Here is a 19818-nt window from a genome sequence, read left to right as displayed (position 1 = left end):
GGAGCATACTTAAGGGAGCACACAGCAGGGTGCATACAGCAGGGAACAAATAGAAGGGAGCATACATGAAGGAGCATACAGACGGGAGCAAGCAGAAGGGAACACACACAAAGGAGAATGCAGACAGGAGCATCCATAAAGGAGTATATAGAAGCACAGAAAGGAGCATACACAAGGGAGCATACTGAAGGGAGCATACAGCACGGAGCACAGAAGGGAGAATACAAAATTATTTATTTCTTATGGATGATGAAAATATCTCTACTCTATTACATCTGAAGTAACTGAGGTTTATAAAGTTCTGAATTATTATTGATATTATTATTATTATTATTATTATTATTATTATTATTATTATTATTATTATTATTATTATTATTATTATTCTACAGCAAAGTGTAAACAGCCAGGTGCTGTTCAGGCTAAAAACTCTTCTCTAAGCGTTCAGTAAACGGAGTTAACAATTTGCACAATGCATTAACGAAACACTTCAATGAAATCACTATTTTCCTTTGTATAAAAAAATCAAGTTATTTTAATGTCTTTGATAATAAAGATGATTCCGAATAAGGAATATCTAAGGCAGAAAATGCCGAAAATAATAACGGGAAAGAGATTCTAGTGAGAGAGAGAGAGAGAGAGAGAGAGAGAGAGAGAGAGAGAGAGAGAGAGAGAGAGAGGGCTCATTTTAAAGGCTTGTGTACGTCCGTCTTCTGTTCTGTCGCTGTGTACGTAAGTACCCATGTACGGGGGTTACTAGCTCCCACATGTGTACTAATGTGTGTGTGACTGATTTCTTATTTTGTTCTCATTTTAATAATGAATAATGCATTATATATACCATGCGTGATCATGAATAGACGCATATAGGGCCATTCTCTCTCTCTCTCTCTCTCTCTCTCTCTCTCTCTCTCTTTATATTTTTTCTTTCTCTCTCATTGCATTTCTCCCTGTCTCTCTCACTATCTGTCAATCTGGCTCTCTCTCTCTGTCTATATTCCTATCTCTCTCTTTCTCTCTGTTTATCTCTCTGTCTCTCTCTCATTGTATTTCTCCTTGTCTCTCTCACTATCTGTCAGTATGTCTGTCTGTCTCTTTGCTTATATTCCTATCTCTTTCTCTCTCTCTCTCTCTCACAGACTAATAACAATAATGAGCATGCATAGGCATAAAACCATAACATCTTCTACCCTATCCCCCATTTCCCTATCCCCCATCTTCTATTGTATCCCCCATCTTCTGTCCCATCCCTCATCTTCCCATCACCCATCTTCTATTGCATTCTCCATTTTCTATTGCATTCCCATCTTCTAGTGCATCCCCATCTTCCTATCACCCAACTTCCATCGCCCATCTTCCAATCACCTTCCCCATCTTCTATTGCATCACCCATTTTCTATTGCATCCCTCATATTCTGTTAAATCCGCCATTCCTCATTGTCCCATCACCCATCTTCTACCCCATAACTCTTTTTCACATCACCGACCTTCTATTGCATCCCCAATCTTCTGTTGCATCCCCCATCTTCTAACCCACCCCCAATCTTCCTAGCAATCACCTTGTATTGTATCCCCTATCTTCTACTCCATCCCCATCTTCTACCCCACCCACCATCTTCCCATCTTATAGTAAGATCGTTATTAATGACGTTTCCTGATCACGAGTTTGTATGACGTTCGACCTTGCAATGAAAAGTGAAGAATTAGAGAGTCAGCGAAAATGACAGAATTGGAAAATGATTAATATTCAGAATCGACATTTATCTTATGTTTCGATTTATAGTGTAGGAAGTTATATGATTCTTATGTATATTCTACATTTAATATAATTTTATGTATATTTTTATGTATGTTTAATATTTAACATAGTTTTTATGTTTATTTAATAATTGTCAGTGCTACGTCATTTAAATCTTTGGTGAAATATCTTTTGGGGTCAAACGTACTTTTCCCTGAAGCTGAGAAAAATGCAGCCTAATGGCAAGCAATTGATCACTATATATGGAAAATGGCCACATCAATGCAATTCTGTCATATTGTTTTATGCATATTTTTATATTTAAAATTTAATATAATTTTTATGTATATGTAATAAAGTCAGTGTTACCTCATTTAATGATTTGATGAACTATCATGCTTATCTATATTTTTATGTAATTTAATATTTAATATTTTTATGCATATTTAGTATTTAATATTTTTATGTATATTTAATTATTAATTTCAAGGTGAATTTATTTCCTCATGCCACAGTACACCTGGTCCTATTATCCACGGTCGAAAATCTTTATAACACGCTTTTATAAAGACCACCTAAAGAGATATCGACGTAAGTGCAGCCCTGAGTGGGCATTCCTTTAGGTCTTAAAACTAGTGGATATTGGCATGTCCTCCCTGCTGCATTCATTATTGAAATATCTTCTTTCATGGATTCATTCGCTTTTTTAATTACATAAATCTCGATGAGCTAGAATATATTATCGTTCTCTGCTTCAAGTAGAAACACCCGGTGCAGTCGAAATTGCCAACCTACTAGATTCTAAACGAAGGAAACCGCTGTCAATTCACCACTTTCTGTGTAATTTAACAACATTAAACAATGAATGATTATAATGTCTCTTATACTTTTAAATTGTCCTTAAAATCGTTGTATACTACTCAGTGATAACACGAAATTCTAACTTTTTTGTTGGTATTGCTTACATTCCTTGGACACGTTTGCAGTCAGAATTGCCAACTTGCCAGGTTTTAAACGAAGAAAACCCACGTAAATGTACCACTATGTGTGTTATTTAACATGCTAGAAAATGTTAAACAGTTATACTTACTCTCTTACACTTTTAATTAACCTTACAATCGTTGTATAATTTCTCAGTGATAAGAAGTTGATTCTTACTTTTTGTTGGTATTCCTAGATCTACGTGGCGTTAAGTTGGGCGGAGGGATTTTTGGTATAGGTGGAACTGATCTCCACTTAAAATTATTAAAGGCTACTTTAGTTATTCCACTGGATTTGAGTCTCTAGTTTGAGAGAAATGAACAAATATAACAAATATCTGAGACCTTTACTCCCCCACGCAACAAAATAATGTCGTCCATCCAATAGATGGCGTCAGCTCCTCTATTTTGAACAAAAATACGTCGAATTCTCTCTCTAGAGAAAGGACTAGGTAGTGACCACGTGGTCGCCGTATCAGTACGATAATCTAATGTTATAATTGAATTATAATTTTAATTTTTGCATATTTTAATACAGTTTTATGAACTAGATATAATAGATGTTATCTGGAATGTATTTACCCATTCAACAATAAATTATTGAGTACGTGATTAACATGATATACCTGAATTTAACCATTAAATTTGTCAGCCATTTTATAACAGGCAATTATGATGATTTTCTTGATAATTGGTAACTCACATAATTAGGGTGGTGGTATAATCTAGTATGCCATGCATTTAATTAGTCTGCTGCAATTATGAGGAAATTCGTCAATTGTTGAAACTTATTCAGGTACTGCATGTGTCTCTCTCATGTTTTTGCAAACGTGATGGAAATGATACTAATTCTGAATTTCTAGTAAATATAGGGACAAGAAGCTATTTTTGTTTTTAGGAAAATATAGATACAACCCTTCTTAATCGTAGGATCTGACTATATGTACAAAATTCCGTTCAAAATATGATGTGGTTTCCCATATGACAATATTTGTAAGTCGATATTTTTCCAAAATAAAGACAACATTCCGATTTAAACCAAGTTTACTGTTCAAGATAAAATATCAGTAATTGTCTTAATAAAATAGAACGCTTTTAGATTGAAAGACACTGCTAACCCAGACATCTGCACAAAATTATGTACTATAAACAGAGAGAGAGAGAGAGAGAGAGAGAGAGAGAGAGAGAGAGAGAGAGAGAGAGAGAGAGAGAGAGAGAGAGAGAGAGAGGTCTATATCCTTAGGATTTCAATGTTAGAGATGTTTACTTAAAACGACATTCCTGAGTATTAAAATTACTTATAAAGTTTCTGTATGACAGAAGTTATAAAGTATGTATATATATATATATATATATATATATATATATATATATATATATATATATATATATATATATATATATATATATATATATATATATCATACATTACCACAGGTTTCGACTTTATTTCAAGCCATTGACGAAGGATTGATACAGAGTATTAGAAGTCACAAACTACAGGAACAGTACTGACGAACATACGCAACCATTAGAGACTACATATCCACCCACAGGCCGGTGTCGAGGTTAAAAATCACAATATACTCTCAGGGGACAACACTGATAAATATACCAACCATAGGCGACCTCAGATCCACACCTGACAGGTGTCAGGGAGGCGGAATTTGGAAACCCATTAGCACTTCTGCCCGGCCCCCCCTTACCGTGTTTACAAAATATGATAATCCTATTTTCATACATCTCTATTGTCTGCCTTAAAATTTAAACCCCGCCCCTCACCCCTCCCCACTGATTGCACAACAAGCTCAATATTTAAATGGTGCTGTGGTTATGTCAACAGGGATTTCCTCGAGAGGACAGCAAAGCGCTTCATGACACATGGAGGAATGGCAAAGTTCCTGACGGATAAGTGATTTGGGTCAACGTCTTTTGCTTCCTAATCTTTTTACCTTTCGAACTCCCGCCCCAATCCCCCACCGAAGACAGACCCGTCTGATTGTGCTCTGTCCATGTCCTTTTCGTCGCAATACAAGTCCTATTAGACCCTTAACACGTCTGATTTCATTTGGTTTTAACAAGAGTGTTTTGCATTGAGCGTTCTTGATACCGTGTCTGCAGAGAAATTTCTCCTCATTCCCGCAACAAATACTTTCTTTAATTCTCGTATGTCACAATTGTATATATATATATATATATATATATATATATATATATATATATATATATATATATATATATATATATATATATACATACACATGTATATATATATATATATATATATATATATATATATATATATATATATATATATATATATATATATATATATATATATATATATATATATATATAGGTAGATAGATGGACAGCCGTGGCTGTCATATGGCCAGAGATAACGAATGGGGATAACATACTGAGTTTATACAGGTAAACTCTCTATATCTCTTTCCAGTAATCTCTAGTTACGTAATAGCTATCAATGCTCGCCCAAAGGAAAGGGGAAACGCCTAATTCCTTCGAGTGGTTCATAAATAAAAACTAGACAAGTAGAGGGACATAACAATGAAATGTCTTTGCAGCAGCAAATGTAATCCGAATAACATTCTTGTCAAGGTAAAGGGCTGACGCCGGCTGCCAGAGATCCTGTTTCCCTTTGGCTAAAAGGCTGGTCACACTGACATGCTGTTTCAGTATTTATCAATTGCTTTCATCAAATTGCAAGATATTTTCCATGGCTCTCTTTCTAGACTCTCTCTCTCTCTCTCTCTCTCTCTCTCTCTCTCTCTCTCTTTCTCTCTCTCTCTCTCTCTCAGACCCCAGAACAAACGAACCCATAACTTTTACCGGCGCCTGCTTTTCCAGGGCGTTTTGGAGAGTGACACTATCTCCCGCTGACACTCTCTGAGGTCACTTTCCCCCCGTCACCCTCCCTGAGGTCACCTGGGGAGACTTGAGAGGCAAAGGTGATTTCCTCCTTGACAACCGAGAGGTGAGGTTTCAATTGGGCAATCATCTCAGTAAACAATGTTTTTTCTTTTTTTAACAAAATTTTTTGACAATGAAGTGGGCTCAAATCTAGACCTTTGTGTTCTACGTAGCACTGTCATCGGCCAACTGTTTGTTTCTTGAAATAAAAGATTTTGAGTGAACCGTTATGTTTATCCAAGAAAGAAATTAGATATTTGTATTTAAAGGAAAACAGGGACTGAAAAATGTGATATGATACGGATAACGACGACAAAGAAATGCAGATGAACTAATAAACAACGAAACACTTCTATAATTACAACATCACCAATTGAGAAAGTATTCATAAAACTTCTTGAGCTTTTTCCGAAACCCTGGAAGGATCCTTTGTTTGTTTTCGTAATTCCATGAAACATTTAAGACTTCTCCATCCTTGGCTGCAACGAGAACAGTTTAGATGATTTACAATAAAGATTCACTTGTAGCGATTATAACGACTTTAAACACCTTACGGAAACCCCTGCTTTTTTTTTTTTTTTTTTTTTTGTCACTGAGTTCCTTCCGAAGCCTGGAGGACGTGATCGCATCAACTCAAACAGAGGAGAAGTGACCAAAGTTTGTCTGACTCCAAACTTTCATCCATCTCATTTGTCCGACAGTTACCGCAATGATGAAAGGGAAAAGTAGTTCTTTCTCTCCATCTTCTTTTACTTTGTTTATTGAACCTGTTCTCTCACGCTTTTCCTTGCTTCGTTGTCCAACTTATCTCTACTTTATTATTATTATTATTATTATTATTATTATTATTATTATTATTATTATTATTAATGAAAAAATGCTGCATCAGCTGCATTGGTCTTATATAGAGTCTTCTCTATGTTCCTTATAACAGTTTTCTCTGTTACCACAACTGGCGAGTAACGCGCCAATGCACTTCAACAGGAGTTAAATTTCCAGTGATTCCGTATATTCTATTAAGGGTAAGTCAAATGTGGTGAGCAACGTCCCGCACCACCCAGCGACGTCACGCCCCTGCCTCGACGGTCTGCTAGGCTGCGACACCGCCGAGAAAGGACTTGAGAAAAACTTTCTCCAGCCAATAGGAGGCTGCTATGCGCCACCAACCAGTGACAAACCACCGTGAGAAAAACCCACTGCTGACCTACGACTATTTATAGAGTAGATCCCTCTAGCACCACCAGTCTACTCCTACGCCACTTCAAGATTTTAACCTGTATCCAAATTCGATACATTTTCCTCTACACGTAAAAAACTCTACGGGCTATGCTCACCACACTTGACCTACTCTTAATGGAATATACGGAATCACTGGAAATTTAACTCTGATGAATCACATTGGCGCGTTACTCGCCAGTCGTAGTAACAGCGAGAAAACTGTTATAAGGAAAGTAGAGAAGACTCTATGCAAGATCAATGCAACTGATGCAGCGATTTCTTTCAATAGTACTTGCATAAGAGAGGGATTCTTACTATTATTATTATTATTATTATTATTATTATTATTATTATTATTATTATTATTATTATTATTATTATTATCTAGGGAGCTAACTACAGTTTGTAATTGCAATGTTACTTTCATGGTTTGATAACATCTCTCTCTCTCTCTCTCTCTCTCTCTCTCTCACACACACACACACATTCTTGTTATCCCTACTAAGCCAAAATTCAGCCTACAGTTCATTAGTTAGAGCTAGTCTTTCCCATTGTAAACGCTCTCTCTGATGTGAATATTACTTGACCTTGAATGTTCTCGAATGAGGGTGAAATACTTTTCCTCCTTTTATGGCCTCAATCTCTTCGTCACAATTATGAGAATGTTTTCCAAATATCATTGAATGGACTGAAGAACCACCAAACGCCCAAGCGACGTATCACAAGAACACTTGCTCTCTCTCACAAACACACATATACACTTATCCACACACACAAACACACACACACACACATACTCAATTTAAGAGAAGTGGAAAAACCGGTAGTGACAATAATTCATGCTACAAACATTGCTGGAGGTTCATTTGAAAAGAAATATAAGAACAATTATCGATACTTAGAAATTTGTTATTACTTAAGAATCCAAAATAATGAGCATATAGGAACATTGACTTTGATTCTTCATATTAAGATAAAGGATTTTTTTCTCAAAGAGGGGCTTATATAAGTACACCAAATATTTTGGAAAGCACCTTTTGCGAAATGTTCAAATATTTACAGTTTTTTTTTCAGAGAGGGGAAACCTTTCGCTGACATACTGTGTATGTTTGTATGTATGTGAGTAATAATCCTTAGAAAGGATCTATTACCCACAGTCTTGAAGATATCAAAGGTGTCCATTTCATATGAGTTATTACAATCATGACAAGAAGGTCTAAAAATGAAGGTTTCTTAATAGTTCTTTCCTTTCGAATGCTATTCTCACGGTATAACAGTGTATATTTAAATATTTATGTCTCAAAAACTGAATTTAAGTACTGACATATTTACCTAAAGAATTCTTTGATTACATTCACCACAAATGTGTATCATAGTAGCATCAGTAACTGGTTTACTAAGAGGAGGGAGGAGAGAGAGAGAGAGAGAGAGAGAGAGAGAGAGAGAGAGAGAGAGAGAGAGAGAGACTACAATAGCATTAGAGAAGGCCAAAAAAAAAAAGCTTTATATTTTCCCAAGGTCGAGAGTCCAGTGAGTGTGCCGAGTTAGTTATATTCAATTACGAAAGGTCTCTTCAACCTTTGTCATAATTCATTGAACCTTAACTTGACCTGAATACGCTTGAATTCACACTGTGAATAGAAAACTTTGTGCTTGCGCGCACGTACACATACATACATACACGCATTATATACATACACTCACACACACACACACACACACATATATATATATATATATATATATATATATATATATATATATATATATATATATAATTTTGACCTTTTTCTACTGATTAATATAATTATTAGAATTATATGCTGATGCATTCGTCAGCCTTCGTTTATAAAGTTTACCTTTGGATGTGAAGAGGCATTTAACATGCTACATTATCCTTTCAATTATAATCTCCACCTCCAAAAATATGTTTTGACGCAGTTATTAATCTATTTTCTTCTTACTTTCAAGTGATCACAGTTGTTGTGTTAATTATACATATACTTAGAACTCACATTATTTTTTCTTTTCGATGCTCTCCTACCTCTGTTTGTTCCCTCAGAGTTTGGTGTCGCTTCTTGAATCGGGTTTCTGAATGGGTTAGAAAGACTGACTTACTGATAGGTTGAAAATATGTTTGTTATTCATATTTCCATTAATGATATTCTGTCAATGTTCATCATTAGGCACACTGTCGGAAGATCAACAGTTAGTTTTTCATTCTACAGCCAACACCATTTACCAGGTAAATCATTGATAATGATCAGCTATTGGTTCCACATCTTACCATCAAAATAATTTACTAGATAAATTTGCTTTTAGACTCAACTGTTAATTCCACATCCTGTTATTAAAATACTTTCACCGGTAAATAAAATATTCTACTCTAATCTTTAGTTATAACACCTTTCTAATCTCTGACAATATGGTTATAAGAACATGTTAGATTTTTGTTAAAAAGCGCAAAAATAGGAAAGATATATGTTACTTCTGTATATATAGATTGACTTGATATTATTCTGCATAAATAAAATGACTGGCTGATTGATGCAAAATGAAATCCCAATGGCCTAGGGACGTTGAGCTATACTGAGTCTCGATTCTCAAAACATCCAGAATATACGAGTAACTGATTTTACTTGAATGGCTTTGAATTACTGTAACTCTCTCGCGTCTGCTCTTTCTCATTTCTTCTGTCTATCTATCTATCTATCTATCTATCTATCTATCTATCTATCTATCTATCTATCTATCTATCTACCTTCGCATATGTAAGCTTCACTGTTTTAAAGGATCCCTTTTCAGGTCGAGTTTTTGTTGAATTCTGTTTCCTCGCAGACGAATTGATGTTCTGGCTCCGTTACCGATTTATAGGTCGCGTTAGCTTGTAGTTTTCTTGTAATATAATCTTTTGCATTATTGATAACGTGCAACAATCTTTCAAATTTACTTCTTAGAGTGTTTTATGAAAGACCAGCTTATTGATTTTTATAGATTTATTTTTATTGTTATCGGTGGTCGAAAATCCTTCTTTTCAATGTTTTTTTTTTTCAAATTCGATGCTACGTTTCGTAGAGCAATCCAAAGCACTGACTATGCTTTCTCGTTTGTTTGTTAAGTCCTATTTGATTTCAGTTCATCATTTCATGTCAGCAGTAGCACAGCAACACCTAAATGAATCTTTCCCGATGGAACAGCTTCCAAATGCTCTTGCAAACTGCCATCCCACGTTATAAAATCGTTTTTGGAGGAAATGCTGGAGTAAGAATCTCTTGAAATTGACCGTAACCCTCGACGAATTTTGGAAGAATTTTCCAATGGCCGCAACAATTCGGTTGGTGTTCGTCTCCTTCCTCTGTCAAGAAGGTTTCACGTTTTTTTTTTTCGGGATCATAGAAGTTTAATCTTCGCAGTTCCGATCCATGAAGCGATTTCTCTCTCATTTATCCCTGCTATTTCTTCTCCACCTCCTCAGACGCCAGGCGTTGGGGTTGGGTCCTCTTCACTTTACTTTGCTCTCTTGTTAAATTGGCTTCGTTATTTTATTTATCGCCTCTTCATCGACATCCAATATTCCAAAAATTGTTGCATGTCTAATTACTTAATAGCACCTAGCAAAAAATCTTTATGAAAACTTATATGATATGTGATGTTATTCTTCTTGAGAGAAACAGATTATATCAATAAAACTCTCTCTCTCTCTCTCTCTCTCTCTCTCTCTCTCTCTCTCTCTCTCTCTCTCTCTCTCTCTCTCTGTATTAAGGGAATAGTCGTACAATTACGGCCACTGGGACTGTGATGGTAGAACGATGGTATTTAGAAATGAAATTGTCAAGTTATTTATCTTCTCTGTTTTTTTATAAATGCAATAAAAGAGTCCTGATCTCCTTCTGCTCGTAATTATTATATTACTATTAATGGTAAAACGAAAGTTCTTGTCTGATAGCCGTGTGCACTCCCATAGTACCTTTTCTGCCTCAGACTTTTCATTTCTCTTTCTGGATTTACAGAAAGAGCAGAGTCGACAGCAAACCTTCCTTAAGTGGCGTGAACAGAAATGGTCCTGATCACTGCGGAGAGAAGTTCCCGAATTTTTTTGTGAGCTTTTCCTAATTGTGGACAGCAATTAAGTGGACATTTTTTTTCCTTCGCCACGAAGAGTCTTCAAATTCACGATGGTTTTCTATTACCTCATTAGATATTATCGACAGAGTTGCTGACAAGTGATAGTTTTTGAGCTAGGGGCCCCTGACGCCGTGGAAGTCCATTATTATTATTATTATTATTATTATTATTATTATTATTATTATTATTATTATTATTATTGAGAATTAAAAGCCACAGTAGTGTTTTTAACTTTGTAAATAGATATTTTTAACATTACTGTGGCTTTTAATTCTCGTCTTGATTATTATTATTATTATTATTATTATTATTATTATTATTATTATTATTATTATTATTATTATAAAAACAATTGCTGTTTCAACGGCATTTAGCTTGTAGAGGTAGGTGGTATATTAGATTTCCAAAAAAACATAGAAAGACATTCTGCTTTCGTTGTTTGCCTTACTGTTGCGCTTCGGCTCATGCGCAGGTGGTTATCTAATGAGAGAATGAATGGAACTAAAGGTAGACAGGTATTTATAGCAGGAAGGAGGGATTGGTGAAATTCGACCACCAAAACATCAATCGATCCTTCCTGCTATAAATTCTTGTCTACCTTTAATTTCATTTATTCCTCATAGAAACATTATTTTATGCTACCTCATTCTTTTTCTCTCTTTCTCCACACATATACTCACACAACCATATGCACACACAGATTATAGGCTATATATATATATATATATATATATATATATATATATATATATATATATATATATATATATATATATATGTGTGTGTGTGTGTGTGTGTGTGTGTGCGTGTGTGTGTGTATGTATGTATGACGTATGTATGTATTTGCCAGAAGGAAATATTAAAGACATAAGTACCAAGAGCTTTCGTGCACTTAATATATACACTACTTCAGGAACTGAATCCTGAAGAAGTGTATGTATTAAATACACGAAAGGGGCTTGTACTTATGCCTTTCAGTATTTCCTTCTGGCTCTTGCAGTACATTTAGTCACGTGATCCTTGTGACGGTATGACATGTATATATGTATGTATGTGTGTATGCATGTATGTATACATACACAATAAATCATTGGAAAGTTCTTGTGTGATAGCCGTGCACTCCCCATTGTACCTTTTTCTGCCTCAGTCTTTTCATTTTTCTTTCTGGATTTACAGAAAGAGCGAGTCAACAGCAAACCTTCCTTAAGTGACGTGAACAGAAATATTTTCTTTTCGCCAACAACACTTTTAGTGGAATTAAAAATAGCAGAATAGTTTTTCAAAATACGAACGAAGCGTAAAAACGAAGAGAATACCTGTAAGACAATTTATAGGGGTACAATAATTATATATATATATATATATATATATATATATATATATATATATATATATATATATATATATATATATTGATTGATATGATTTTTACTTAGCGAGTGCGCAACTTACCTGGTGGGTCAATGCAAATCTGGGTATGGCCTTAAATTAGGTAAGAACCATATAACATATTATGGCTGAAGGCCCTCTTCAGAATGGGGAATGATTAGGTAAACTCTTAGGTTTAACTCAATTAATTGTTTTTACAAATAAGAACACATATCAGAAGAATGAAGGAACACAAAATGGGGACAGGTGACAGAGTCCTGTTAGGTAACTTAGATAAACAATGGAATGAGAATCTTGAAGTGAAATCAAGGAGCCCGCTACATCCGGGCACTGTGGGAAGAAATACAGTGGGGGAACACCATTGTGCACACGAAGTGAAGAACAGATCCACAGCTAATTGACTCCTATCTACAATGGAGAACTCACATGGTTATGCAGATTTGGTAGGGGACTGATGGTGTACGGAGGGTACCTAGCAACTCGCTCTCCACAATACTGAATTACACAATTACTTTACTTCACTTTACTGCCCAGGCTTCAGGCATGAGCTACACAAACAATAAGCAATACAGGTCTCACACTTAGAAAAGGAATTGAAATAAAGTTGAAGAGTTAAGATGTGACTGTTTGGTGAGAACCTCAGATGCAGCACTTTACCCTCTGCAGGAGATGGATTCCTCGTCCTCGGGGGCGCCAGCAGGAGAGGGAAATGAATGGAGTCACAACAAAGGGTTACTTGAGGCCCAACAACAGCCACTGTAACAATATGGGTAGCTCTGGAGAGCAAAGCTTCCGACTCCATCTGAGTCAGTTTGTATTCCGAGAGTCCCTCTCTCATCTTGTCCTTGCGGGCTCCTATTATAATGTCTGAGGATTACAACTGGGCATCCAGGTGGATGGCATTAGTGATTGGCCTGACAGCGAGTCTTGCATGGGGTCTCTCGGGCGGCATGAGGTCAGTGTGGCTCAGCTCTTTAAATATGGCGTCAAGCACATGTCGGTTTCCCTGCCGTTCCACCGGCGCTGGTTGCCCTGGACCAGCACCAGCAAACCAAGGTCTCACAGTCAAAAGGACACGGGAGGATTAACAGGTGGATTAACAACGGAGTGGTAAGAGAGGTTTGTAGGGGGCGAATTTTTCCTGTAGTTTTACTTTACAGAATAAAAGTAAAGATTGAGTATTTTACTTTAAATATTATTACTTCTAAGGAGGATGAGATGGCGTGAAAAGAGGTTTCCCTCGTTAAACCTCCCCAACCTAGATGACATTAACACCCCTAGATCGGTTGGAATGGCTGAAATACACAATTATGTCTGACAACTAAACTCTCTCCTCCACCTATGAGGTTAATTATCTTAACAATTGAAACAGAAACATGAAATATTCTGTGATACTTCAAACATAAAAATGGCATCACTTATGACAATTACTTTATTCGCAGATCTTAGCTGCTAAAAATACATAACAATGAAGTTTCAATTAATAGGACTGCAGAATACAATAAATAACATCATTGATAATAGAGACCTATCAGCTTTCTGGATGACGTATGTTGACATGGTAGGAGGTACACTTGTTAATCTCCTACGGGCATCTGGAGAAGGAAACTGGCCCCTTCACCTCCATGCAATAAGGTTCATGATTCCTTGGTGTTTATCTTATGATAAGGTCAACTATGCAAGATACATGCCAGTATACTATGCCCAAATGTTACAGTTAGAAAAAGACCATCTGAAGTATATGACAGTTTTTTTTTGAAGGGCCAGTTCTCTGTCCAAATGTCAGAAACAAATACTTTTGGACGCATACCAACAGATCAAGCCATAAAAGAAACAATAAATAAAGATACTCAAACAATGGGAGGTACTTTGGTTTAGTCCTAAGCCAGGAGGAGTGAAAAGGTATTATATAACAGCAGAATACGGAAGTTCATTTTTACACCTTACGCGGGCTTTTATTGAATCAGGTGGTTCAAGTTCTCTTCACCCTGAGCTGCTAACAACAAGAATGGAATATGATGGACATGCAGTATCATTAGCAGTGAATATCATTAAAAACTGGGTAGATCCTTTTAGCAGTAGAAAATTAACTATTAATCATCTCTACAGGAAATATAGCTACTGCTGAAGTTAAGGCAGACTTAATGAATGCACTTACAATGGGGGAAAATCAATATGAAATCTTTAAGAAGGAGAGACTAGAAAACATCACTCCTACAAAGAAATTTAATGACCGTATAACGCAGTGTAACTTAAAACAATCACTTCAATGTGCATGAAACAAGGGGTAAAATGTAAAGATAAAGCAATCATTTTGAAAGCTGATCAAGCTTTGTTTGGTAAGATCATCATAACATCACAAGCTCGGAATTTTAAAATGGAAGAGGTTTTCTCACATTCCTTAGGACTTCTTCCATGGCTTTTAGCAACACCTGAGGGATTGCTTCGTAAAACTAACAAAGCTTCCCCTGGAAACTTTTTGCAAAAGGATGTGCCCACAGCTGAATCTATTCCAGATCATTCTGCAACAATTATTGATGGTATGTATCTTGTTCAAAAGATAAAAGGTAATCAAGCAACTCTGGGGAAATTGCCAAGGATTTGTTTTCCATGATTTTAAATGAAGGTTAAGGAAGTCAAAGAATTGATGCTGTGTGATAGGTTTCAAGAACTATCAATCAAAAATAGTGAGCAACAAATGAGAGGGTCAGATTCTGGAATGAAGGTCACACAAATTACTGAAAAACAAATAATTAGACAATGGAGAAAGCTTTAGTGCAAACAAGTAACAGAACAAGACTCATTTCATTCTTGGTGAAAGAATGGAAAACAGGAAAGTATACAGAAAAATTAAAAGATAATTCATTGTTTTTAACCTGTGGAGACACGTTACAAAGTTACCAACAGCAATACCCAGGAAATACATGACCTGAGAAGGACCCATGAAGAAGCAGATGGTCGCTTACTATTACATGCTGACCATGCTGGAAAGGAAGGATATCAAGCAGTATTGATAAGTTCAATAGATACTGATGTGTTCATTTTATGCCTAGCATTTCAAAAACATATCAAAGTGCCATTGCATCAGAAATGTGGACCTAAAAGTAAAATAAAACTTGTTGATATTGAGCAAGTAATAGCAATCTTGGGGAAGATAAATGTGACGCTCTTACTGGGCTATATTCTTTCACTGGTTGTGACACAGTCAGCGCATTTGTTGGAAGAGGAAAAGTTATGGCACTGAAGAAGACGATTAGTGGAGGAGCATTTAACACATTTTCCAAGTTGTGATCAGAGTGGGACTTATCAGAATCATTAATGGCAGAATTGGAAAGGTTCACTCGCTACTTTTAATCTAGGAAAATAGCAGCGTTTAACATCAGTGAATTAAGGTACCATGTGTTTTGTGCCAAAGAGGGAGAAATAAAGAGTCATATGTTGCCACCATGTTCAGACTGCCTGAAAAAGCATTCAGAGAGGGCAAATTATCAAGCTGCAATATGGAAAAGAAGCTTACAACCAGATCCAGGTACACCAACTCCCGCTGGAAGGGGTTGGATATTAATTAAAACTGATAGAAAAGAGCAATTTGCTAGAGACTGGATGGCTGGCTTGCAGGCCGTCCTTGATTTACTTGCATGAACTTGCTCCAAAAGTTGTAGCTGTGATTGTTAGAAAGTTTATTAAAAATACGGGGAAAAATCCTGTATCGATTCATGTAAAGCAATGAAGCAGAGGGACGGTGCAAGCGGAGCTAAGGCCATATTTTGGTCGATGAACACTTTTTGTGGAGGCATGAGTTTTAAGGCGACGGCTCCAAATAACTAACAAGAAATCTAGTCAATATGAAGCAATGTATGAGTAAAATTACTCAATATGGTAAAGTGTAGAGGCTGTAGAGACTAGGAATGCTGTGAAAATGGACGCAGCGCTACAAGTCACTTTGATAATTTCTCTCATTCCAAATCAATGACCATAACTCTTAAACAAAGCATCTTAGAGAAATTTTATAAGAATGAAAAAGGCTTTAGACTTGTATTTTGGCAGTAAAACAATTAATGTATTGGTTTGATTATGTTGTTATGATTTTATGATCATATTGCCAATTTTCATGAAAAAAATTAGTTTTGTATATAAAATAGAGCATTAACAGGTTGTAAGCTACTGATATTAAAATTCTGCATGTTTCTCGTATTCCCCATGTTATTAGCTCGTATCTCTGCAAATTTGATGGTTGTAGACCCAAAAACAGAGCATTCTACAAAGGTTTTTGTAAACCGCCTCATCTTCATTTGCGGAAGAATGCTATACGCAAACTACACAAAAACAGCAGCAAAATACTGTAGTTTTGGCAGTTTTTTTTTTTAAGGCTATCATACTTTTTCTATATGTAAGAAGCCTACTCATCCCCAAAATAATAGTAATCCTTTGGCCCTAATCTGGTACTGAAAAACTGACTGGCTCATGGAATGTGAGACACCTTTTTATGAATAAAGACTTTTTTTTTTTACGGAAAGGAACTCAGCTGACATTATGGGACTCTAACGTTACCTTACTATGTAAAGGGGAGAAAAACACGAACGATATCAAGACGACTTAATTACACAACACTCTTTCAAATACGACTGTGATACTCTGTGTATTTGATTTAAAACAGTTTTTATATGAATTTCATTACCATGACAATGTAGACCATTACCGATATGGGAGAACAATGCAAAATCACTGTATTCTGATCAATGCTTTATTTACGTCCCATTTTGCTTGCACTTGTATATATTTGTTAACTATCGAATATAGTTGATCATTCTATAAGTTTATAATCATAAAAGTGCTTTTTAGCTTCCTTCCTGTACCATTCTGCTATAATCACTGAAGTGCTTTTAACTGACTCATTTGAATAACAAATCTACTTTCTTAATTTTCTATTCACAGGACTGAAGAATTATCATTCTTCAATTGCATTTTCATAAGGCCTGATTTATGAAATTAAAACCGTGTCATTTTAATGATGATAAAAAATAAACAGTAAGAGACTATGTTCAGGAAGATGTAATTATGTACAAATGATTTATTCAGATTTTATAAACTTCGAAATATGTATTTCAGACAAAAGAGAGAGAAAAAAGCAAAGCCATCTGCAGCACCAATATCATACAAAGTAGAAATTTGTGTGCATCACTTTACAGCTTGGTACTGCTGAATGGAAAAGTAATGGAGTAAAAAGATTCTATGGGAAAAGTTCTGTAGCTTAGCACGTGGAGGATAAAAGTCCAAATTGTTGTTAATGGAATCCCGCATAATATGGAAATGGACTTTATTAGTAAATGGACGGTAATGTAGTTTTCCATTATTGGATTATCCCCACATTATGTTTTATTCGTATCTATGGACGTAAAATTCACCTTCATTCGTCAGTATATTTTTAAAATAAACTCAAAGTCATGAGTTAGTGACCCTAAAATATTAGTTCAAACAATTCTCAAAACTGCAAAATATCCATTTGTGTAGCGTTGACTCATTCAGAAAATAACGGGCAGAACATTACAAAAGTTTGTGTAAGTGCAATGTAATTCCAAAGACATAATTATCATAATACACACAACACACACACATATATATATATATATATATATATATATATATATATATATATATATATATATATATATATATATATATATATATATATATATATTGCCTTGTGAAATGTATAAAATATGATTTTTCTTTGTACAAGAGATGTTGTGTAGTATATTTTGTATATTAAAATTAGTTATGTACGAATGTCTTTGTAATGTCAGATCCCACAAATATTGTTGATTTAGATAACTTAACAGTGTAATTTAAAATCAATATCTTTCTGAATAATAACGCAATAGGAGAGAGGGTTTAAGTTAGACCAGATGTTTTAGTTGTCATCATGATCGCTTTTGTGATTCTCGAGCTGTCACCAGTCAGATAAGAGTATTGACAGATATTTTGCCCAGGAGATATAAGAGGACATTTTGCTCTTTCGCGTTTTATAAACATGCAATTCATGATTAGCCACCTGCTGGCTTTCGCCAAAGCGATTTCGTAAGTCACATCTTATTCTCGACTGATAATGTCACATATTGTTCTGATCACGTTTATGTGACCGGAAGTTCTAGATTTTTTTTTTTTTTTGTGGAACTTGGCCTCAGAACATTTTAGAATGTTTCATGAATCTCGTTCCCAAAATGTCTTAGATGACGTCATTCTGTGGGGGTTTTGCTTTCGACTGATGATAAAATCCCTGTTCTTTGTGAGACCGATAACCAGGTGTAGATTTAAAAAGGTGAGGTTCTCTCTCTCTCTCTCTCTCTCTCTCTCTCTCTCTCTCTCTCTCTCTCTCGTGTAAAGTAACATAAATTGTTTTTATACTGGTCACTCAGTTGATTGTGAAATCTTACATTTAGACATTATAACAGTGTTTAGTAACGGTGCACATCAGTAATCTTGTGGAAGTTTTCACAAGGCTGTGTAAGGTAAAGTGAATTTTTGCAACTTTTGACCAAAGTTAAAAGCATAATTCGAAGTTTGAAGAGGTGTTATTCAAATAGAATTGATTTGTGTTTATTAGACTGGTCAATTAAGTGAAATTATTTTTGGTGAATCTGTTACATTTGATTTTTACATATTTTGTTTTTGTGTATTTTTGTATGTTCTTGTATTTGCAATCTCTTATTTTTCACATTTCATAAAGTGGTGATTTAACATTTATTCACTTAGCATCTTAAGTGTTTCTTAATAATTTAACATTACATACTTGATTTAATTACACATTTTAACAATTGTAGTAATATAATTTTCATTTATATAGATTTTCTGTTCAAATCTTGAGTATTTCTTAATGGTTTAAATTTTGTTTGATTAATTCAGTTTCTTGATAAATCAATATTTGTGATTTAATTCAAGACTTGATTAAATTTTGTGTTGTTTTCAAGTAACAGTAAGTATTTGCTTCAAAATTAAGAATGTGAATTCTAATTATAAATTTTGAATTTGAAAATAAATTTTTGTATTTAAAATTTTTATAACAGTGTTTCATTTAGTGACAACCAGCAGTAGGAATAATGTTATAAAAATTAGAGATAGATATGTTTTGTTCCTTTAGTTTTTGCTGAAGTGACTTTAGATTGGGGAGACAGTTATACTTGTTTGATGGAGTGATGCCATTTTAATCAACTTAAACATGTATGAATACCTCACAAGTGTTTTGATAAACTTTGTCTCATTTTTTACATTGTTGATAATTCTTTTTAAGGGATCACTGTTCCTTTAGAGTACTCAGACGTATTTTGTTTGTTATGAGAGTTCAGGTATCTGGCTGTAGTGAGGTAATTTTGAATTTTATGATTGGTAAGTGTAATAACCAGGTACTTGGAACTCTTTTCATGACAATATGCAGTATAT

The sequence above is a fragment of the Macrobrachium rosenbergii genome, chromosome 30 (genome assembly GCF_040412425.1).
Source record: "Macrobrachium rosenbergii isolate ZJJX-2024 chromosome 30, ASM4041242v1, whole genome shotgun sequence".
Lineage (NCBI taxonomy): Eukaryota > Metazoa > Arthropoda > Malacostraca > Decapoda > Palaemonidae > Macrobrachium > Macrobrachium rosenbergii.
Note: the sequence above shows the minus strand (reverse complement) of the source record.